Source organism: Vicugna pacos, unplaced genomic scaffold (assembly GCF_048564905.1).
Source record: "Vicugna pacos unplaced genomic scaffold, VicPac4 scaffold_197, whole genome shotgun sequence".
Lineage (NCBI taxonomy): Eukaryota > Metazoa > Chordata > Mammalia > Artiodactyla > Camelidae > Vicugna > Vicugna pacos.
Window position 1 is genome coordinate 167,625 of NW_027328876.1, and position 23,446 is coordinate 191,070.

Genomic DNA, 23,446 nt, shown 5'->3' on the forward strand with positions numbered 1-23,446 from the left:
AAGCCTATAACAAAGGCACGTAGATCTGCCAAAGTGTACTAAGAGCAAAAGAGACAGACAGTAAAGTGCACATTGGGGTTGGTTTCATTTCTTGGAATTTCAGCCCCCATGAAACAAATGGATCCATGTCCTGAGAGTGCGGGTGTTTCAGCAGAAATCAGGCGACGCATATGTATTCCGGGTGTACGGATATTATAGGAACATAAGTCTCCTTTAGAGGGTCTCTGTGTACTGTGAACTGTTAGAAAGTTTAAAGACGTGTGAAACCATCAACTAAAAAGGGACCCACTTCCCTCCATTGGTTCTGTGCATACAGATCTGAACAAAAGGAAAGAGGGAAGAAGAGAGGCCCATGGGACGCTAGTGGGTAGAATCACATTTACCTTAGGAACCTCTCGTCGGATGCAGCCCCTCCCCCAACACTGACAAGATGCAGCAGCCATTGGGGATGGCAGTTACCGGTTGGATTCCAGGTGGAATGTTGGTGTGTACCGCGAGGCTTGTTGTGGCTGTTGGATCCTAGGTAACCGGGCAGAGTTCTGTGGGTGGATCAGTGTGCTGGAGGGGCTGCCGCCCTCTGTGGAGCTTGGCTTAGGTGTTTGGTCCGGGAAGCTGTGTAAGTTCGAGATACTGCTGCTGCCCAAAGACCTGAGTTCACAGGTCAGTTTCCAGAACCTTTAAGAGCAGACAGTGGAAGATCTGCCTGTCATCAGCTTACTGGTGAGGCTCCGAGGTACTTTCAGACTTGCCCAGTCCTGGTGAAGTCGACTTTAGGGGAGACACGAAGAGAAGCTGGGCGAAAAGCTGGCTGCACGGATTGAGGAGAGATGCGAACACATGGATGAGAGATGTTCTGCTACAATGGAGAATACTGGCGTGGAGACAGCTGTAGAGGATACCAGGCTCAAAAGACATTCATGAGACATATTGATCCTCGCTGATACTGGCAGAAACATACGGAGTGCCAACGTGGACTTGAGGAAGTTCCTCAATTCTCTTCTCCAAGAACGGGTCCAAGGTCCCTGACATCTGCAAGAGAAGAGATGGCAGAGATGATCAAAACGCTCCTGTTCTTGGAAGAGGTCGTGAGAATCCACACGTCCCAAGGGGCATTCCCAAGCCATTCAGACCAGAATTCACCAAGCCCAGGTAAGCCTTTTCCCAGGTTTGGGCCTAGCTAGCAAGCACTTGCCCTTCCCTCCCCTCCACTCAGGCATCCATTTGGAAGGATCAGTACCTGAGCTGCAATGAAGCCATTACGAGAAGAGCAAGCCCCTCCTAGAATCAGAGTTCCTCAAGCTTCACACTCTGTGAACAACAGTGAACTCCTTAAAGGTCAAAGAGTCTCAGCTGGAATCGATAAGAACTGAATACTTAGCTAACACCTAGAAACGATGGCCTTCCGCTAGATTCAGCAAATGTTGTGTTTATGTCTTCCCTGGGGTGAAGGGAGTGTGGTAAGTGAGGGGAATCTTTGACTGAACTTGAATCTGTATTAGGCCTCAGTTTTTCAAGACAGTATAGGTAAATAGTACATGTCAGAAAGTGAACTGTACTGTAAAAGTCGCCAATGACATTAAAGACACAGCTTCTGTGGATCGTCTTTCAATTGAGTCAAGCCCCCGGGGGCACTATATCATGGGGGTGCAGACTTGGTTGCGTTAAATGGCTTCACCCAACATGATCGGATGATTAATCGTTCTCATCACTGATAGAAGAACACCTGGTTCTCAATAGACTAGCATAACTGCAGCAGGGTTGTCCTAGCTATAATGCCTCTAGGTGCTTTTGGATTCAAACCTAAATGGATATATTTGGTTTCTTTCCTCTTGTATTTTCCTAGAGAGGGATGTTACCCCTTGAAATGCCAACATTGGCCAGTAGGTGTCATTGGGAGTAAAGGGCACCACATGCACAAGTGTATCCAAGGTTGGGGGTTATTTCATGTTTCCAATAGTTATTTCATGGTTCCTGTTGGTTTCGGAGGCTTCAACCGTAAAGAGCTGACATGACCCCTTTAACAGTTTGGACTGGAAGTTTGCATTCTTTCTGTCTAGGTTTTCCGTAGAGCTGACAAAATGTTACCAAAATTGACAAGTCTGGCTTCTAGGTCGATACAGTGTGTTTCAAAAAATAACTTCATTTTCGTATACTCCCAAAACATGTAAATGAATTCTGTTAAATTTCTTAAAGACTGCAAATGAGATATCAACACACTGTCAAAATAGGTGTCTTCGGACAATCCCTCCCACCGAGGCTGTATAGAAACAAAGAGCTAAGCAAATATCACATTTCTGTGAAATGTATCTGGATAGTGTTGATTCATCGATGCCCAGTTGGCAGAGAAGAAGTGCAACCTGCACTCACTCGCTCCCATGTACAGAGCAATGGAAACATCCACTCACCCAGCCCTTGGCACAGGACACTTGCCTAAGAGAGGTCTGTTACTTCCAAAGACAGGATGAGGCCTCAGGACACCTGGAAGCAGGAGAAGGCAAAGCAGGGAATGGAAACCAGTGCAGGGTCTGACCCCTGGTGATGGAGCAACAAGGGTGAAACTCTGTTTGCCTTGGACGCACACTCTCAAGCAGACAGGAGACATGGGATTGAAGGTGATGTGCTGAGATTTACAAGAGTGCACAGCAGATGCTTGGCTGACAGAACTCAAAGAAACCAGCGCAAAATATCCCCACAGTTGATTCTGAGACCAAGATCCGAGCTGCCAAATTTGAGGTAGCAGAGGCAACGGTCAGTGAGGGATAGGGCTACGGATCATGGCACACGCTGAGTCTCAGGGATCTGGAGTGCATTGTGGGATGTGGTGGGTCGAATCAAGAGAGCAAACCGAACTGTGTACCAATGATAAAGCAACCACACTGGTCGCGCGGTGGAGATTACCGATATGTCCCATGGCCACAGCCAGTGCATCTGCAGGACCAGGGACCAATTGGGCATTTTGCCAATAGAGCACGTGTGGGGCTGAATCAGAGCTATCGTGCATCTGGTCTGAGGGATCCAGGGGTCCTTGGGTTTGAAATCAGAATGAAAAGCCTTAGGATCTGCTACATTCCTAACCTGGGCTGGGATTATGGTTTGGTTTGAGGCACAGGATGCGCAACAGCTCTGTGGTTGCCTTCGTGCACCCGTGCCACAAGGATGAGAGGACAAGGAAGAGTGGTCCAAGTCCACAGCGTGAGAAGAGGAAGCATTTCCTTCAGCACTATCTCCCAAAAGCGGATGCTACATTTTGGATGGCACCGGCACGGTACGGCACCGAGGACACCAAGGTAGGTCTGCGGGATCATTCCAGCAGGCCCTGATGTGTGACATCCATGGATGAGCTTCCACTGGTGTTTCAGGAGACAGAGAAGCCCTGGGAAGAACTGCTTTCATTGGGACATTCCCGTGGCACTACAAAGCACAAGCGCACTCTCAGTTTGCTTTGTTTTAAACACTCCAAAATGACATAGAGCAGAATGCAGAGCTGAGAACCTTTAGAAGCCTCATTTCCACAAGAGGAAGTGTCCTGCGCACTTTCAGAATTGTGAGATATGCGTAATCAAAATGAAGTTATGCTAATCGAAATAGTATGGGATGTTCATCACAACAAATGCAACACCAGCAATTGGAGATATACCAGACAACACACACAGGAACAGAATATGGCATCAATGTATAGGAGAAGTTGTCCTCAAAGAAATCCCATGGAATTGCGTAGAGACAAGAGTCTAAAATTTTCACTTAACAAAGCCCTAGAAGTCTACATTAGATACCTGATATTACCTGACCAGTAGAGATGAAGAAGTACAGTAAAAGAAACAGGAAGTACCATTTTCAGTTCCAAAGATATTGAAGGCCCAGAAGATAAGCTTTCAAACCACTAGACTGCAAAACGCTCTCCAGACCAAGTGTTGAAAATGGAGGTCTGGAAAACCCTGAAGAACAACATTGTCTCAGAATCACAAAAGGCAGAATATCAGAAAAGGGGAAGAGAAAGTCTAAAGACTAGCCAAAAAATATCAGAAAACTCAATGGATGTGATAAAATCAGGGCTAAAATTCAGTCCTTAGCAGACTAGATAATGCAGAGGGACGCGTGAATGACTGTGAAGACAGGGGAACAGAAATCCCTCGGTCAGAAGCAGACATAGGAAAGCAAGTGCAAACCAATGAAACATTGCTGTTGAATCCTGGGTTAAGACAGGGCATGAAAGACTAGGGTTCATAAGAGTCCCAGATGGAAAAGCAAGAGATAAAGGAACAAAAATTGTCTGAAAATATATCTGTAGAAAAATCAGACTGTAACTTGCTGAAACCCAAGAAAGAATCATCTATGCGAATTCAGGAAGTACACAGAATCCAAAGGAGGTGGAACCCCAATAGACCTACCAGCAGCTGTATGATTCAAATCAACAAAGTTCACGAATATCCCAGTGATTTAAAATGCACCTGGAGGAAACAACATAGTCACAAGGGAACCTCCAGAGGGGTTTCAGCTGATATCTCGGCAGCAATATTGCAGGACAGGGAGGAGTGCCAGGACACAGTCCATATCCTGAATGGCCAAATGCTGCCACCTAGGGTAGCCTATGCCCCATGACCACCATTTCTAATAGCGGCAGAGCTAGAGAATTCCACAGACCGGCAAATCTTAAAAGAATTCAGCAGTTCAAAACTTCTTCTAAAAGGAAGGTTGAGAATACTCCCCTGAATAGAAAAGCAGCAAGATGAAATGGAAAGAAGAAAACCATTATTGGAAATGCAAGAAGAGCATGAGTGGCAAAGAAGAAACAAGAAGAAGGCAAGGAGGACATCAAAACCCTAAAGATGGGAGAGGGAAGCAGGAAATCATAGGTGATTGGAAGCACTCTCTTAAGTGAATCAGCTTATTGGCTCTCTGTTTGAAGCGAAAGGAGAGATGCATGGCCTGACGTGTTTGCAAAACAAGCAAGAAGCAGACCAACAAAGAATCAAACCAACAAACAAGCACCAAAAGGGTACGGTTGGCTGACATATACCAAGGGAATCATGATTATTCAAAAGAAAATACTCAAGGTGATGTCAAGGATCATTCAGCACGCATCGACCCAGTATCGCGGCTTGCATGTACTCAGCACACTTGTCTTCGGAAATCAGAGGCGTGCATTCATATTCGTAAATATTGATTCATAAGAGCATATCGTGACCTAAGCCAAATGCCGATTTGGAATCAAATGGATTCCTAGTCCGTGATGTAGACTTGTATGTCTTCCAACAGGATGAAGGAATGCCATATTCTACGCTACGTAGAGAAGAAATGTAAGAAGCCTATAACAAAGGCACGTAGATCTGCCAAAGTGTACTAAGAGCAAAAGAGACAGACAGTAAAGTGCACATTGGGGTTGGTTTCATTTCTTGGAATTTCAGCCCCCATGAAACAAATGGATCCATGTCCTGAGAGTGCGGGTGTTTCAGCAGAAATCAGGCGACGCATATGTATTCCGGGTGTACGGATATTATAGGAACATAAGTCTCCTTTAGAGGGTCTCTGTGTACTGTGAACTGTTAGAAAGTTTAAAGACGTGTGAAACCATCAACTAAAAAGGGACCCACTTCCCTCCATTGGTTCTGTGCATACAGATCTGAACATAAGGAAAGAGGGAAGAAGAGAGGCCCATGGGACGCTAGTGGGTAGAATCACATTTACCTTAGGAACCTCTGGTCGGATGCAGCCCCTCCCCCAACACTGACAAGATGCAGCAGCCATTGGGGATGGCAGTTACCGGTTGGATTCCAGGTGGAATGTTGGTGTGTACCGCGAGGCTTGTTGTGGCTGTTGGATCCTAGGTAACCGGGCAGAGTTCTGTGGGTGGATCAGTGTGATGGAGGGGCTGCCGCCCTCTGTGGAGCTTGGGTTAGGTGTTTGGTCCGGGAAGTTGTGTAAGTTCGAGATACTGCTGCTGCCCAAAGACCTGAGTTCACAGGTCAGTTTCCAGAACCTTTAAGAGCAGACAGTGGAAGATCTGCCTGTCATCAGCTTACTGGTGTGGCTCCGAGGTACTTTCAGACTTGCCCAGTCCTGGTGAAGTCGACTTTAGGGGAGACACGAAGAGAAGCTGGGCGAAAAGCTGGCTGCACGGATTGAGGAGAGATGCGAACACATGGATGAGAGATGTTCTGCTACAATGGAGAATACTGGCGTGGAGACAGCTGTAGAGGATACCAGGCTCAAAAGACATTCATGAGACATATTGATCCTCGCTGATACTGGCAGAAACATACGGAGTGCCAACGTGGACTTGAGGAAGTTCCTCAATGCTCTTCTCCAAGAACGGGTCCAAGGTCCCTGACATCTGCAAGAGAAGAGATGGCAGAGATGATCAAAACGCTCCTGTTCTTGGAAGAGTTCGTGAGAATCCACACGTCCCAAGGGGCATTCCCAAGCCATTCAGACCAGAATTCACCAAGCAAAGGTAAGCCTTTTCCCAGGTTTGGGCCTAGCTAGCAAGCACTTGCCCTTCCCTCCCCTCCACTCAGGCATCCATTTGGAAGGATCAGTACCTGAGCTGCAATGAAGCCATTACGAGAAGAGCAAGCCCCTCCTAGAATCAGAGTTCCTCCAGCTTCACACTCTGTGAACAACAGTGAACTCCTTAAAGGTCAAAGAGTCTCGGCTGGAATCGATAGGAATTGAATACTTAGCTCACACCTAGAAACGATGGCCTTCCGCTAGATTCAGCAAATGTTGTGTTTATGTCTTCCCTGGGGTGAAGGGAGTGTGGTAAGTGAGGGGAATCTTTGACTGAACTTGAATCTGTATTAGGCCTCAGTTTTTCAAGACAGTATAGGTAAATAGTACATGTCAGAAAGTGAACTGTACTGTAAAAGTCGCCAATGACATTAAAGACACAGCTTCTGTGGATCGTCTTTCAATTGAGTCAAGCCCCCGGGGGCACTATATCATGGGGGTGCAGACTTGGTTGCGTTAAATGGCTTTACCCAACATGATCGGATGATTAATCGTTCTCATCACTGATAGAAGAACACCTGGTTCTCAATAGACTAGCATAACTGCAGCAGGGTTGTCCTAGCTATAATGCCTCTAGGTGCTTTTGGATTCAAACCTAAATGGATATATTTGGTTTCTTTCCTCTTGTATTTTCCTAGAGAGGGATGTTACCCCTTGAAATGCCAACATTGGCCAGTAGGTGTCATTGGGAGTAAAGGGCACCACATGCACAAGTGTATCCAAGGTTGGGGGTTATTTCATGTTTCCAATAGTTATTTCATGGTTCCTGTTGGTTTCGGAGGCTTCAACCGTAAAGAGCTGACATGACCCCTTTAACAGTTTGGACTGGAAGATTGCATTCTTTCTGTCTAGGTTTTCCGTAGAGCTGACAAAATGTTACCAAAATTGACAAGTCTGGCTTCTAGGTCGATACAGTGTGTTTCAAAAAATAAATTCATTTTCGTATACTCCCAAAACATGTAAATGAATTCTGTTAAATTTCTTAAATACTGCAAGTGAGATATCAACACACTGTCAAAACAGGTGTCTTCGGACAATCCCTCCCACCGAGGCTGTATAGAAACAAAGAGCTAAGCAAATATCACATTTCTGTGAAATGTATCTGGATAGTGTTGATTCATCGATGCCCAGTTGGCAGAGAAGAAGTGCAACCTGCACTCACTCGCTCCCATGTACAGAGCAATGGAAACATCCACTCACCCAGCCCTTGGCACAGGACACTTGCCGAAGAGAGGTCTGTTACTTCCAAAAACAGGATGAGGCCTCAGGACACCTGGAAGCAGGAGAAGGCAAAGCAGGGAATGGAAACCAGTGCAGGGTCTGACCCCTGGTGATGGAGCAACAAGGGTGAAACTCTGTTTGCCTTGGATGCACACTCTCAAGGAGACAGGAGACATGGGATTGAAGGTGATGTGCTGAGATTTACAAGAGTGCACAGCAGATGCTTGGCTGACAGAACTCAAAGAAACCAGCGCAAAATATCCCCACAGTTGATTCTGAGACCAAGATCCGAGCTGCCAAATTTGAGGTAGCAGAGGCAACGGTCAGTGAGGGATAGGGCTACGGATGATGGCACACGCTGAGTCTCAGGGATCTGGAGTGCATTGTGGGATGTGGTGGGTCGAATCAAGAGAGCAAACCGAACTGTGTACCAATGATAAAGCAACCACACTGGTCGCGCGGTGGAGATTACCGATATGTCCCATGGCCACAGCCAGTGCATCTGCAGGACCAGAGACCAATTGGGCATTTTGCCAATAGAGCACGTGTGGGGCTGAATCAGAGCTATCGTGCATCTGGTCTGAGGGATCCAGGGGGCCTTGGGTTTGAAATCAGAATGAAAAGCCTTAGGATCTGCTACATTCCTAACCTGGGCTGGGATTATGGTTTGGTTTGAGGCACAGGATGCGCAACAGCTCTGTGGTTGCCTTCGTGCACCCGTGCCACAAGGATGAGAGGACAAGGAAGAGTGGTCCAAGTCCACAGCGTGAGAAGAGGAAGCATTTCCTTCAGCACTATCTCCAAAAACGGATGCTACATTTTGGATGGCACCGGCACGGTACGGCACCGAGGACACCAAGGTAGGTCTGCGGGATCATTCCAGCAGGCCCTGATGTGTGACATTCATTAATGAGCTTCCACTGGTGTTTCAGTAGACAGAGAAGCTCTGGGAAGAACTGCTTTCATTGGGACATTCCCGTGGCACTACAAAGCACCAGCGCACTCTCAGTTTGCTTTGTTTTAAACACTCCAAAATGACATAGAGCAGAATGCAGAGCTGAGAACCTTTAGAAGCCTCATTTCCACAAGAGGAAGTGTCCTGCACACTTTCAGAATTGTGAGATATGCGTAATCAAAATGAAGTTATGCTAATCGAAATAGTATGGGATGTTCATCACAACAAATGCAACACCAGCAATTGGAGATATACCAGACAACACACACAGGAACAGAATATGGCATCAATGTCTACGAGAAGTTGTCCTCACAGAAATCCCATGGAATTGCGTAGAGACAAGAGTCTAAATTTTTCACTTAACAAAGCCCTAGAAGTCTATATTAGATACCTGATATTACCTGACCAGTAGAGATGAAGAAGTACAGTAAAAGAAACAGGAAGTACCATTTTCAGTTCCAAAGATATTGAAGGCCCAGAAGATAAGCTTTCAAACAACTAGACTGCAAAACGCTCTCCAGACCAAGTGTTGAAAATGGAGGTCTGGAAAACCCTGAAGAACAACATTGTCTCAGAATCACAAAAGGCAGAATATCAGACAAATGGAAGAGAAAGTCTAAAGACGAGCCAAAAAATATCAGAAAACTCAATGGATGTGATAAAATCAGGGCTAAAATTCAGTCCTTAGCAGACTAGATAATGCAGAGGGACGCGTGAATGACTGTGAAGACAGGGGAACAGAAATCCCTCGGTCAGAAGCAGACATAGGAAAGCAAGTGCAAACCAATGAAACATTGCTGTTGAATCCTGGGTTAAGACAGGGCATGAAAGACTAGAGTTCATAAGAGTCCCAGATGGAAAAGCAAGAGATAAAGAAACAAAAAATGTCTGAAGATGTATCTGTAGAAAAATCAGACTAAAACGTGCTGAAAGCCAAGAAAGAATCATCTATGCGAATTCAGGAAGTACACAGCATCCAAAGGAGGTGGAACCCCAATACACCTACCAGCAGCTGTATGATTCAAATCAACAAAGTTCACGAATATCCCAGTGATTTAAAATGCACCTGGAGGAAACAACATAGTCACAAGGGAACCTCCAGAGGGGTTTCAGCTGATATCTCGGCAGCAATATTGCAGGACAGGGAGGAGTGCCAGGACACAGTCCATATCCTGAATGGCCAAATGCTGCCACCTAGGGTAGCCTATGCCCCATGACCACCATTTCTAATAGCGGCAGAGCTAGAGAATTCCACAGACCGGCAAATCTTAAAAGAATTCAGCAGTTCAAAACTTCTTCTAAAAGGAAGGTTGAGAATACTCCCCTGAATAGAAAAGCAGCAAGATGAAATGGAAAGAAGAAAACCATTATTGGAAATGCAAGAAGAGCATGAGTGGCAAAGAAGAAACAAGAAGAAGGCAAGGAGGACATCAAAACCCTAAAGATGGGAGAGGGAAGCAGGAAATCATAGGTGATTGGAAGCACTCTCTTAAGTGAATCAGCTTATTGGACTCTCTGTTTGAAGCGAAAGGAGAGATGCATGGCCTGACGTGCTTGCAAAACAAGCAAGAAGCAGACCAACAAAGAATCAAACCAACAAACAAGCACCAAAAGGGTACGGTTGGCTGACATATACCAAGGGAATCATGATTATTCAAAAGAAAATACTCAAGGTGATGTCAAGGATCATTCAGCACGCATCGACCCAGTATCGCGGCTTGCATGTACTCAGCACACTTGTCTTCGGAAATCAGAGGCGTGCATTCATATTCGTAAATATTGATTCATAAGAGCATATCGTGACCTAAGCCAAATGCCGATTTGGAATCAAATGGATTCCTAGTCCGTGATGTAGACTTGTATGTCTTCCAACAGGATGAAGGAATGCCATATTCTACGCTACGTAGAGAAGAAATGTAAGAAGCCTATAACAAAGGCACGTAGATCTGCCAAAGTGTACTAAGAGCAAAAGAGACAGACAGTAAAGTGCACATTGGGGTTGGTTTCATTTCTTGGAATTTCAGCCCCCATGAAACAAATGGATCCATGTCCTGAGAGTGCGGGTGTTTCAGCAGAAATCAGGCGACGCATATGTATTCCGGGTGTACGGATATTATAGGAACATAAGTCTCCTTTAGAGGGTCTCTGTGTACTGTGAACTGTTAGAAAGTTTAAAGACGTGTGAAACCATCAACTAAAAAGGGACCCACTTCCCTCCATTGGTTCTGTGCATACAGATCTGAACAAAAGGAAAGAGGGAAGAAGAGAGGCCCATGGGACGCTAGTGGGTAGAATCACATTTACCTTAGGAACCTCTCGTCGGATGCAGCCCCTCCCCCAACACTGACAAGATGCAGCAGCCATTGGGGATGGCAGTTACCGGTTGGATTCCAGGTGGAATGTTGGTGTGTACCGCGAGGCTTGTTGTGGCTGTTGGATCCTAGGTAACCGGGCAGAGTTCTGTGGGTGGATCAGTGTGCTGGAGGGGCTGCCGCCCTCTGTGGAGCTTGGCTTAGGTGTTTGGTCCGGGAAGCTGTGTAAGTTCGAGATACTGCTGCTGCCCAAAGACCTGAGTTCACAGGTCAGTTTCCAGAACCTTTAAGAGCAGACAGTGGAAGATCTGCCTGTCATCAGCTTACTGGTGAGGCTCCGAGGTACTTTCAGACTTGCCCAGTCCTGGTGAAGTCGACTTTAGGGGAGACACGAAGAGAAGCTGGGCGAAAAGCTGGCTGCACGGATTGAGGAGAGATGCGAACACATGGATGAGAGATGTTCTGCTACAATGGAGAATACTGGCGTGGAGACAGCTGTAGAGGATACCAGGCTCAAAAGACATTCATGAGACATATTGATCCTCGCTGATACTGGCAGAAACATACGGAGTGCCAACGTGGACTTGAGGAAGTTCCTCAATTCTCTTCTCCAAGAACGGGTCCAAGGTCCCTGACATCTGCAAGAGAAGAGATGGCAGAGATGATCAAAACGCTCCTGTTCTTGGAAGAGGTCGTGAGAATCCACACGTCCCAAGGGGCATTCCCAAGCCATTCAGACCAGAATTCACCAAGCCCAGGTAAGCCTTTTCCCAGGTTTGGGCCTAGCTAGCAAGCACTTGCCCTTCCCTCCCCTCCACTCAGGCATCCATTTGGAAGGATCAGTACCTGAGCTGCAATGAAGCCATTACGAGAAGAGCAAGCCCCTCCTAGAATCAGAGTTCCTCCAGCTTCACACTCTGTGAACAACAGTGAACTCCTTAAAGGTCAAAGAGTCTCAGCTGGAATCGATAAGAACTGAATACTTAGCTAACACCTAGAAACGATGGCCTTCCGCTAGATTCAGCAAATGTTGTGTTTATGTCTTCCCTGGGGTGAAGGGAGTGTGGTAAGTGAGGGGAATCTTTGACTGAACTTGAATCTGTATTAGGCCTCAGTTTTTCAAGACAGTATAGGTAAATAGTACATGTCAGAAAGTGAACTGTACTGTAAAAGTCGCCAATGACATTAAAGACACAGCTTCTGTGGATCGTCTTTCAATTGAGTCAAGCCCCCGGGGGCACTATATCATGGGGGTGCAGACTTGGTTGCGTTAAATGGCTTCACCCAACATGATCGGATGATTAATCGTTCTCATCACTGATAGAAGAACACCTGGTTCTCAATAGACTAGCATAACTGCAGCAGGGTTGTCCTAGCTATAATGCCTCTAGGTGCTTTTGGATTCAAACCTAAATGGATATATTTGGTTTCTTTCCTCTTGTATTTTCCTAGAGAGGGATGTTACCCCTTGAAATGCCAACATTGGCCAGTAGGTGTCATTGGGAGTAAAGGGCACCACATGCACAAGTGTATCCAAGGTTGGGGGTTATTTCATGTTTCCAATAGTTATTTCATGGTTCCTGTTGGTTTCGGAGGCTTCAACCGTAAAGAGCTGACATGACCCCTTTAACAGTTTGGACTGGAAGTTTGCATTCTTTCTGTCTAGGTTTTCCGTAGAGCTGACAAAATGTTACCAAAATTGACAAGTCTGGCTTCTAGGTCGATACAGTGTGTTTCAAAAAATAACTTCATTTTCGTATACTCCCAAAACATGTAAATGAATTCTGTTAAATTTCTTAAAGACTGCAAATGAGATATCAACACACTGTCAAAATAGGTGTCTTCGGACAATCCCTCCCACCGAGGCTGTATAGAAACAAAGAGCTAAGCAAATATCACATTTCTGTGAAATGTATCTGGATAGTGTTGATTCATCGATGCCCAGTTGGCAGAGAAGAAGTGCAACCTGCACTCACTCGCTCCCATGTACAGAGCAATGGAAACATCCACTCACCCAGCCCTTGGCACAGGACACTTGCCTAAGAGAGGTCTGTTACTTCCAAAGACAGGATGAGGCCTCAGGACACCTGGAAGCAGGAGAAGGCAAAGCAGGGAATGGAAACCAGTGCAGGGTCTGACCCCTGGTGATGGAGCAACAAGGGTGAAACTCTGTTTGCCTTGGACGCACACTCTCAAGCAGACAGGAGACATGGGATTGAAGGTGATGTGCTGAGATTTACAAGAGTGCACAGCAGATGCTTGGCTGACAGAACTCAAAGAAACCAGCGCAAAATATCCCCACAGTTGATTCTGAGACCAAGATCCGAGCTGCCAAATTTGAGGTAGCAGAGGCAACGGTCAGTGAGGGATAGGGCTACGGATCATGGCACACGCTGAGTCTCAGGGATCTGGAGTGCATTGTGGGATGTGGTGGGTCGAATCAAGAGAGCAAACCAAACTGTGTACCAATGATAAAGCAACCACACTGGTCGCGCGGTGGAGATTACCGATATGTCCCATGGCCACAGCCAGTGCATCTGCAGGACCAGGGACCAATTGGGCATTTTGCCAATAGAGCACGTGTGGGGCTGAATCAGAGCTATCGTGCATCTGGTCTGAGGGATCCAGGGGTCCTTGGGTTTGAAATCAGAATGAAAAGCCTTAGGATCTGCTACATTCCTAACCTGGGCTGGGATTATGGTTTGGTTTGAGGCACAGGATGCGCAACAGCTCTGTGGTTGCCTTCGTGCACCCGTGCCACAAGGATGAGAGGACAAGGAAGAGTGGTCCAAGTCCACAGCGTGAGAAGAGGAAGCATTTCCTTCAGCACTATCTCCCAAAAGCGGATGCTACATTTTGGATGGCACCGGCACGGTACGGCACCGAGGACACCAAGGTAGGTCTGCGGGATCATTCCAGCAGGCCCTGATGTGTGACATCCATGGATGAGCTTCCACTGGTGTTTCAGGAGACAGAGAAGCCCTGGGAAGAACTGCTTTCATTGGGACATTCCCGTGGCACTACAAAGCACAAGCGCACTCTCAGTTTGCTTTGTTTTAAACACTCCAAAATGACATAGAGCAGAATGCAGAGCTGAGAACCTTTAGAAGCCTCATTTCCACAAGAGGAAGTGTCCTGCGCACTTTCAGAATTGTGAGATATGCGTAATCAAAATGAAGTTATGCTAATCGAAATAGTATGGGATGTTCATCACAACAAATGCAACACCAGCAATTGGAGATATACCAGACAACACACACAGGAACAGAATATGGCATCAATGTATAGGAGAAGTTGTCCTCAAAGAAATCCCATGGAATTGCGTAGAGACAAGAGTCTAAAATTTTCACTTAACAAAGCCCTAGAAGTCTACATTAGATACCTGATATTACCTGACCAGTAGAGATGAAGAAGTACAGTAAAAGAAACAGGAAGTACCATTTTCAGTTCCAAAGATATTGAAGGCCCAGAAGATAAGCTTTCAAACCACTAGACTGCAAAACGCTCTCCAGACCAAGTGTTGAAAATGGAGGTCTGGAAAACCCTGAAGAACAACATTGTCTCAGAATCACAAAAGGCAGAATATCAGAAAAGGGGAAGAGAAAGTCTAAAGACTAGCCAAAAAATATCAGAAAACTCAATGGATGTGATAAAATCAGGGCTAAAATTGAGCCCTTAGCAGACTAGATAATGAATAGGGACGCGAGAATGACTGTGAAGACAGGGGAACAGAAATCCCTCGGTCAGAAGCAGACATAGGAAAGCAAGTGCAAACCAATGAAACATTGCTGTTGAATCCTGGGTTAAGACAGGGCATGAAAGACTAGGGTTCATAAGAGTCCCAGATGGAAAAGCAAGAGATAAAGAAACAAAAAATGTCTGAAGATGTATCTGAAGAAAAATCAGACTGAAACGTGCTGAAAGCCAAGAAAGAATCATCTATGCGAATTCAGGAAGTACACAGAATCCAAAGGAGGTGGAACCCCAATAGACCTACCAGCAGCTGTATGATTCAAATCAACAAAGTTCACGAATATCCCAGTGATTTAAAATGCACCTGGAGGAAACAACATAGTCACAAGGGAACCTCCAGAGGGGTTTCAGCTGATATCTCGGCAGCAATATTGCAGGACAGGGAGGAGTGCCAGGACACAGTCCATATCCTGAATGGCCAAATGCTGCCACCTAGGGTAGCCTATGCCCCATGACCACCATTTCTAATAGCGGCAGAGCTAGAGAATTCCACAGACCGGCAAATCTTAAAAGAATTCAGCAGTTCAAAACTTCTTCTAAAAGGAAGGTTGAGAATACTCCCCTGAATAGAAAAGCAGCAAGATGAAATGGAAAGAAGAAAACCATTATTGGAAATGCAAGAAGAGCATGAGTGGCAAAGAAGAAACAAGAAGAAGGCAAGGAGGACATCAAAACCCTAAAGATGGGAGAGGGAAGCAGGAAATCATAGGTGATTGGAAGCACTCTCTTAAGTGAATCAGCTTATTGGCTCTCTGTTTGAAGCGAAAGGAGAGATGCATGGCCTGACGTGTTTGCAAAACAAGCAAGAAGCAGACCAACAAAGAATCAAACCAACAAACAAGCACCAAAAGGGTACGGTTGGCTGACATATACCAAGGGAATCATGATTATTCAAAAGAAAATACTCAAGGTGATGTCAAGGATCATTCAGCACGCATCGACCCAGTATCGCGGCTTGCATGTACTCAGCACACTTGTCTTCGGAAATCAGAGGCGTGCATTCATATTCGTAAATATTGATTCATAAGAGCATATCGTGACCTAAGCCAAATGCCGATTTGGAATCAAATGGATTCCTAGTCCGTGATGTAGACTTGTATGTCTTCCAACAGGATGAAGGAATGCCATATTCTACGCTACGTAGAGAAGAAATGTAAGAAGCCTATAACAAAGGCACGTAGATCTGCCAAAGTGTACTAAGAGCAAAAGAGACAGACAGTAAAGTGCACATTGGGGTTGGTTTCATTTCTTGGAATTTCAGCCCCCATGAAACAAATGGATCCATGTCCTGAGAGTGCGGGTGTTTCAGCAGAAATCAGGCGACGCATATGTATTCCGGGTGTACGGATATTATAGGAACATAAGTCTCCTTTAGAGGGTCTCTGTGTACTGTGAACTGTTAGAAAGTTTAAAGACGTGTGAAACCATCAACTAAAAAGGGACCCACTTCCCTCCATTGGTTCTGTGCATACAGATCTGAACATAAGGAAAGAGGGAAGAAGAGAGGCCCATGGGACGCTAGTGGGTAGAATCACATTTACCTTAGGAACCTCTGGTCGGATGCAGCCCCTCCCCCAACACTGACAAGATGCAGCAGCCATTGGGGATGGCAGTTACCGGTTGGATTCCAGGTGGAATGTTGGTGTGTACCGCGAGGCTTGTTGTGGCTGTTGGATCCTAGGTAACCGGGCAGAGTTCTGTGGGTGGATCAGTGTGATGGAGGGGCTGCCGCCCTCTGTGGAGCTTGGGTTAGGTGTTTGGTCCGGGAAGTTGTGTAAGTTCGAGATACTGCTGCTGCCCAAAGACCTGAGTTCACAGGTCAGTTTCCAGAACCTTTAAGAGCAGACAGTGGAAGATCTGCCTGTCATCAGCTTACTGGTGTGGCTCCGAGGTACTTTCAGACTTGCCCAGTCCTGGTGAAGTCGACTTTAGGGGAGACACGAAGAGAAGCTGGGCGAAAAGCTGGCTGCACGGATTGAGGAGAGATGCGAACACATGGATGAGAGATGTTCTGCTACAATGGAGAATACTGGCGTGGAGACAGCTGTAGAGGATACCAGGCTCAAAAGACATTCATGAGACATATTGATCCTCGCTGATACTGGCAGAAACATACGGAGTGCCAACGTGGACTTGAGGAAGTTCCTCAATTCTCTTCTCCAAGAACGGGTCCAAGGTCCCTGACATCTGCAAGAGAAGAGATGGCAGAGATGATCAAAACGCTCCTGTTCTTGGAAGAGTTCGTGAGAATCCACACGTCCCAAGGGGCATTCCCAAGCCATTCAGACCAGAATTCACCAAGCAAAGGTAAGCCTTTTCCCAGGTTTGGGCCTAGCTAGCAAGCACTTGCCCTTCCCTCCCCTCCACTCAGGCATCCATTTGGAAGGATCAGTACCTGAGCTGCAATGAAGCCATTACGAGAAGAGCAAGCCCCTCCTAGAATCAGAGTTCCTCCAGCTTCACACTCTGTGAACAACAGTGAACTCCTTAAAGGTCAAAGAGTCTCGGCTGGAATCGATAGGAATTGAATACTTAGCTCACACCTAGAAACGATGGCCTTCCGCTAGATTCAGCAAATGTTGTGTTTATGTCTTCCCTGGGGTGAAGGGAGTGTGGTAAGTGAGGGGAATCTTTGACTGAACTTGAATCTGTATTAGGCCTCAGTTTTTCAAGACAGTATAGGTAAATAGTACATGTCAGAAAGTGAACTGTACTGTAAAAGTCGCCAATGACATTAAAGACACAGCTTCTGTGGATCGTCTTTCAATTGAGTCAAGCCCCCGGGGGCACTATATCATGGGGGTGCAGACTTGGTTGCGTTAAATGGCTTTACCCAACATGATCGGATGATTAATCGTTCTCATCACTGATAGAAGAACACCTGGTTCTCAATAGACTAGCATAACTGCAGCAGGGTTGTCCTAGCTATAATGCCTCTAGGTGCTTTTGGATTCAAACCTAAATGGATATATTTGGTTTCTTTCCTCTTGTATTTTCCTAGAGAGGGATGTTACCCCTTGAAATGCCAACATTGGCCAGTAGGTGTCATTGGGAGTAAAGGGCACCACATGCACAAGTGTATCCAAGGTTGGGGGTTATTTCATGTTTCCAATAGTTATTTCATGGTTCCTGTTGGTTTCGGAGGCTTCAACCGTAAAGAGCTGACATGACCCCTTTAACAGTTTGGACTGGAAGATTGCATTCTTTCTGTCTAGGTTTTCCGTAGAGCTGACAAAATGTTACCAAAATTGACAAGTCTGGCTTCTAGGTCGATACAGTGTGTTTCAAAAAATAAATTCATTTTCGTATACTCCCAAAACATGTAAATGAATTCTGTTAAATTTCTTAAATACTGCAAGTGAGATATCAACACACTGTCAAAACAGGTGTCTTCGGACAATCCCTCCCACCGAGGCTGTATAGAAACAAAGAGCTAAGCAAATATCACATTTCTGTGAAATGTATCTGGATAGTGTTGATTCATCGATGCCCAGTTGGCAGAGAAGAAGTGCAACCTGCACTCACTCGCTCCCATGTACAGAGCAATGGAAACATCCACTCACCCAGCCCTTGGCACAGGACACTTGCCGAAGAGAGGTCTGTTACTTCCAAAAACAGGATGAGGCCTCAGGACACCTGGAAGCAGGAGAAGGCAAAGCAGGGAATGGAAACCAGTGCAGGGTCTGACCCCTGGTGATGGAGCAACAAGGGTGAAACTCTGTTTGCCTTGGATGCACACTCTCAAGGAGACAGGAGACATGGGATTGAAGGTGATGTGCTGAGATTTACAAGAGTGCACAGCAGATGCTTGGCTGACAGAACTCAAAGAAACCAGCGCAAAATATCCCCACAGTTGATTCTGAGACCAAGATCCGAGCTGCCAAATTTGAGGTAGCAGAGGCAACGGTCAGTGAGGGATAGGGCTACGGATGATGGCACACGCTGAGTCTCAGGGATCTGGAGTGCATTGTGGGATGTGGTGGGTCGAATCAAGAGAGCAAACCGAACTGTGTACCAATGATAAAGCAACCACACTGGTCGCGCGGTGGAGATTACCGATATGTCCCATGGCCACAGCCAGTGCATCTGCAGGACCAGAGACCAATTGGGCATTTTGCCAATAGAGCACGTGTGGGGCTGAATCAGAGCTATCGTGCATCTGGTCTGAGGGATCCAGGGGGCCTTGGGTTTGAAATCAGAATGAAAAGCCTTAGGATCTGCTACATTCCTAACCTGGGCTGGGATTATGGTTTGGTTTGAGGCACAGGATGCGCAACAGCTCTGTGGTTGCCTTCGTGCACCCGTGCCACAAGGATGAGAGGACAAGGAAGAGTGGTCCAAGTCCACAGCGTGAGAAGAGGAAGCATTTCCTTCAGCACTATCTCCCAAAAGCGGATGCTACATTTTGGATGGCACCGGCACGGTACGGCACCGAGGACACCAAGGTAGGTCTGCGGGATCATTCCAGCAGGCCCTGATGTGTGACATTCATTAATGAGCTTCCACTGGTGTTTCAGTAGACAGAGAAGCTCTGGGAAGAACTGCTTTCATTGGGACATTCCCGTGGCACTACAAAGCACCAGCGCACTCTCAGTTTGCTTTGTTTTAAACACTCCAAAATGACATAGAGCAGAATGCAGAGCTGAGAACCTTTAGAAGCCTCATTTCCACAAGAGGAAGTGTCCTGCACACTTTCAGAATTGTGAGATATGCGTAATCAAAATGAAGTTATGCTAATCGAAATAGTATGGGATGTTCATCACAACAAATGCAACACCAGCAATTGGAGATATACCAGACAACACACACAGGAACAGAATATGGCATCAATGTCTACGAGAAGTTGTCCTCACAGAAATCCCATGGAATTGCGTAGAGACAAGAGTCTAAATTTTTCACTTAACAAAGCCCTAGAAGTCTATATTAGATACCTGATATTACCTGACCAGTAGAGATGAAGAAGTACAGTAAAAGAAACAGGAAGTACCATTTTCAGTTCCAAAGATATTGAAGGCCCAGAAGATAAGCTTTCAAACAACTAGACTGCAAAACGCTCTCCAGACCAAGTGTTGAAAATGGAGGTCTGGAAAACCCTGAAGAACAACATTGTCTCAGAATCACAAAAGGCAGAATATCAGACAAATGGAAGAGAAAGTCTAAAGACGATCCAAAAAGTATCAGAAAACTCAATGGATGTGATAATATCAGGGCTAAAATTCAGTCCTTAGCAGACTAGATAATGCAGAGGGACGCGTGAATGACTGTGAAGACAGGGGAACAGAAATCCCTCGGTCAGAAGCAGACATAGGAAAGCAAGTGCAAACCAATGAAACATTGCTGTTGAATCCTGGGTTAAGACAGGGCATGAAAGACTAGGGTTCATAAGAGTCCCAGATGGAAAAGCAAGAGATAAAGGAACAAAAATTGTCTGAAAATATATCTGTAGAAAAATCAGACTGTAACTTGCTGAAACCCAAGAAAGAATCATCTATGCGAATTCAGGAAGTACACAGAATCCAAAGGAGGTGGAACCCCAATAGACCTACCAGCAGCTGTATGATTCAAATCAACAAAGTTCACGAATATCCCAGTGATTTAAAATGCACCTGGAGGAAACAACATAGTCACAAGGGAACCTCCAGAGGGGTTTCAGCTGATATCTCGGCAGCAATATTGCAGGACAGGGAGGAGTGCCAGGACACAGTCCATATCCTGAATGGCCAAATGCTGCCACCTAGGGTAGCCTATGCCCCATGACCACCATTTCTAATAGCGGCAGAGCTAGAGAATTCCACAGACCGGCAAATCTTAAAAGAATTCAGCAGTTCAAAACTTCTTCTAAAAGGAAGGTTGAGAATACTCCCCTGAATAGAAAAGCAGCAAGATGAAATGGAAAGAAGAAAACCATTATTGGAAATGCAAGAAGAGCATGAGTGGCAAAGAAGAAACAAGAAGAAGGCAAGGAGGACATCAAAACCCTAAAGATGGGAGAGGGAAGCAGGAAATCATAGGTGATTGGAAGCACTCTCTTAAGTGAATCAGCTTATTGGCTCTCTGTTTGAAGCGAAAGGAGAGATGCATGGCCTGACGTGTTTGCAAAACAAGCAAGAAGCAGACCAACAAAGAATCAAACCAACAAACAAGCACCAAAAGGGTACGGTTGGCTGACATATACCAAGGGAATCATGATTATTCAAAAGAAAATACTCAAGGTGATGTCAAGGATCATTCAGCACGCATCGACCCAGTATCGCGGCTTGCATGTACTAAGCACACTTGTCTTCGGAAATCAGAGGCGTGCATTCATATTCGTAAATATTGATTCATAAGAGCATATCGTGACCTAAGCCAAATGCCGATTTGGAATCAAATGGATTCCTAGTCCGTGATGTAGACTTGTATGTCTTCCAACAGGATGAAGGAATGCCATATTCTACGCTACGTAGAGAAGAAATGTAAGAAGCCTATAACAAAGGCACGTAGATCTGCCAAAGTGTACTAAGAGCAAAAGAGACAGACAGTAAAGTGCACATTGGGGTTGGTTTCATTTCTTGGAATTTCAGCCCCCAAGAAAAAAATGGATCCATGTCCTGAGAGTGCGGGTGTTTCAGCAGAAATCAGGCGACGCATATGTATTCCGGGTGTACGGATATTATAGGAACATAAGTCTCCTTTAGAGGGTCTCTTTGTACTGTGAACTGTTAGAAAGTTTAAAGACGTGTGAAACCATCAACTAAAAAGGGACCCACTTCCCTCCATTGGTTCTGTGCATACAGATCTGAACAAAAGGAAAGAGGGAAGAAGAGAGGCCCATGGGACGCTAGTGGGTAGAATCACATTTACCTTAGGAACCTCTGGTCGGATGCAGCCCCTCCCCCAACACTGACAAGATGCAGCAGCCATTGGGGATGGCAGTTACCGGTTGGATTCCAGGTGGAATGTTGGTGTGTACCGCGAGGCTTGTTGTGGCTGTTGGATCCTAGGTAACCGGGCAGAGTTCTGTGGGTGGATCAGTGTGATGGAGGGGCTGCCGCCCTCTGTGGAGCTTGGGTTAGGTGTTTGGTCCGGGAAGTTGTGTAAGTTCGAGATACTGCTGCTGCCCAAAGACCTGAGTTCACAGGTCAGTTTCCAGAACCTTTAAGAGCAGACAGTGGAAGATCTGCCTGTCATCAGCTTACTGGTGTGGCTCCGAGGTACTTTCAGACTTGCCCAGTCCTGGTGAAGTCGACTTTAGGGGAGACACGAAGAGAAGCTGGGCGAAAAGCTGGCTGCACGGATTGAGGAGAGATGCGAACACATGGATGAGAGATGTTCTGCTACAATGGAGAATACTGGCGTGGAGACAGCTGTAGAGGATACCAGGCTCAAAAGACATTCATGAGACATATTGATCCTCGCTGATACTGGCAGAAACATACGGAGTGCCAACGTGGACTTGAGGAAGTTCCTCAATTCTCTTCTCCAAGAACGGGTCCAAGGTCCCTGACATCTGCAAGAGAAGAGATGGCAGAGATGATCAAAACGCTCCTGTTCTTGGAAGAGGTCGTGAGAATCCACACGTCCCAAGGGGCATTCCCAAGCCATTCAGACCAGAATTCACCAAGCCCAGGTAAGCCTTTTCCCAGGTTTGGGCCTAGCTAGCAAGCACTTGCCCTTCCCTCCCCTCCACTCAGGCATCCATTTGGAAGGATCAGTACCTGAGCTGCAATGAAGCCATTACGAGAAGAGCAAGCCCCTCCTAGAATCAGAGTTCCTCCAGCTTCACACTCTGTGAACAACAGTGAACTCCTTAAAGGTCAAAGAGTCTCGGCTGGAATCGATAGGAATTGAATACTTAGCTCACACCTAGAAACGATGGCCTTCCGCTAGATTCAGCAAATGTTGTGTTTATGTCTTCCCTGGGGTGAAGGGAGTGTGGTAAGTGAGGGGAATCTTTGACTGAACTTGAATCTGTATTAGGCCTCAGTTTTTCAAGACAGTATAGGTAAATAGTACATGTCAGAAAGTGAACTGTACTGTAAAAGTCGCCAATGACATTAAAGACACAGCTTCTGTGGATCGTCTTTCAATTGAGTCAAGCCCCCGGGGGCACTATATCATGGGGGTGCAGACTTGGTTGCGTTAAATGGCTTTACCCAACATGATCGGATGATTAATCGTTCTCATCACTGATAGAAGAATACCTGGTTCTCAATAGAATAGCATAACTGCAGCAGGGTTGTCCTAGCTATAATGCCTCTAGGTGCTTTTGGATTCAAACCTAAATGGATATATTTGGTTTCTTTCCTCTTGTATTTTCCTAGAGAGGGATGTTACCCCTTGAAATGCCAACATTGGCCAGTAGGTGTCATTGGGAGTAAAGGGCACCACATGCACAAGTGTATCCAAGGTTGGGGGTTATTTCATATTTCCAATAGTTATTTCATGGTTCCTGTTGGTTTCGGAGGCTTCAACCGTAAAGAGCTGACATGACCCCTTTAACAGTTTGGACTGGAAGTTTGCATTCTTTCTGTCTAGGTTTTCCGTAGAGCTGACAAAATGTTACCAAAATTGACAAGTCTGGCTTCTAGGTCGATACAGTGTGTTTCAAAAAATAACTTCATTTTCGTATACTCCCAAAACATGTAAATGAATTCTGTTAAATTTCTTAATTACTGCAAGTGAGATATCAACACACTGTCAAAACAGGTGTCTTCGG

At 45.9% G+C, this 23,446-nt stretch overlaps 3 long non-coding RNA genes across 3 annotated transcripts in view; 2 read left to right on the top strand and 1 right to left on the bottom strand.

Annotated features, from left to right (window-relative positions):
* Positions 1–23,446, bottom strand: part of LOC140695372 (uncharacterized) — a 151,918-nt gene that overhangs the window by 114,250 nt on the left and 14,222 nt on the right. The gene's annotated exons all lie outside the window — the stretch shown is intronic.
* LOC140695369 (uncharacterized) lies at positions 474–5,930 on the top strand. Its single transcript, XR_012071100.1, has 2 exons — positions 474–595; positions 5,898–5,930. It is a non-coding gene; the product is annotated as an uncharacterized lncRNA (long non-coding RNA).
* LOC140695370 (uncharacterized) lies at positions 11,078–16,534 on the top strand. Its single transcript, XR_012071101.1, has 2 exons — positions 11,078–11,199; positions 16,502–16,534. It is a non-coding gene; the product is annotated as an uncharacterized lncRNA (long non-coding RNA).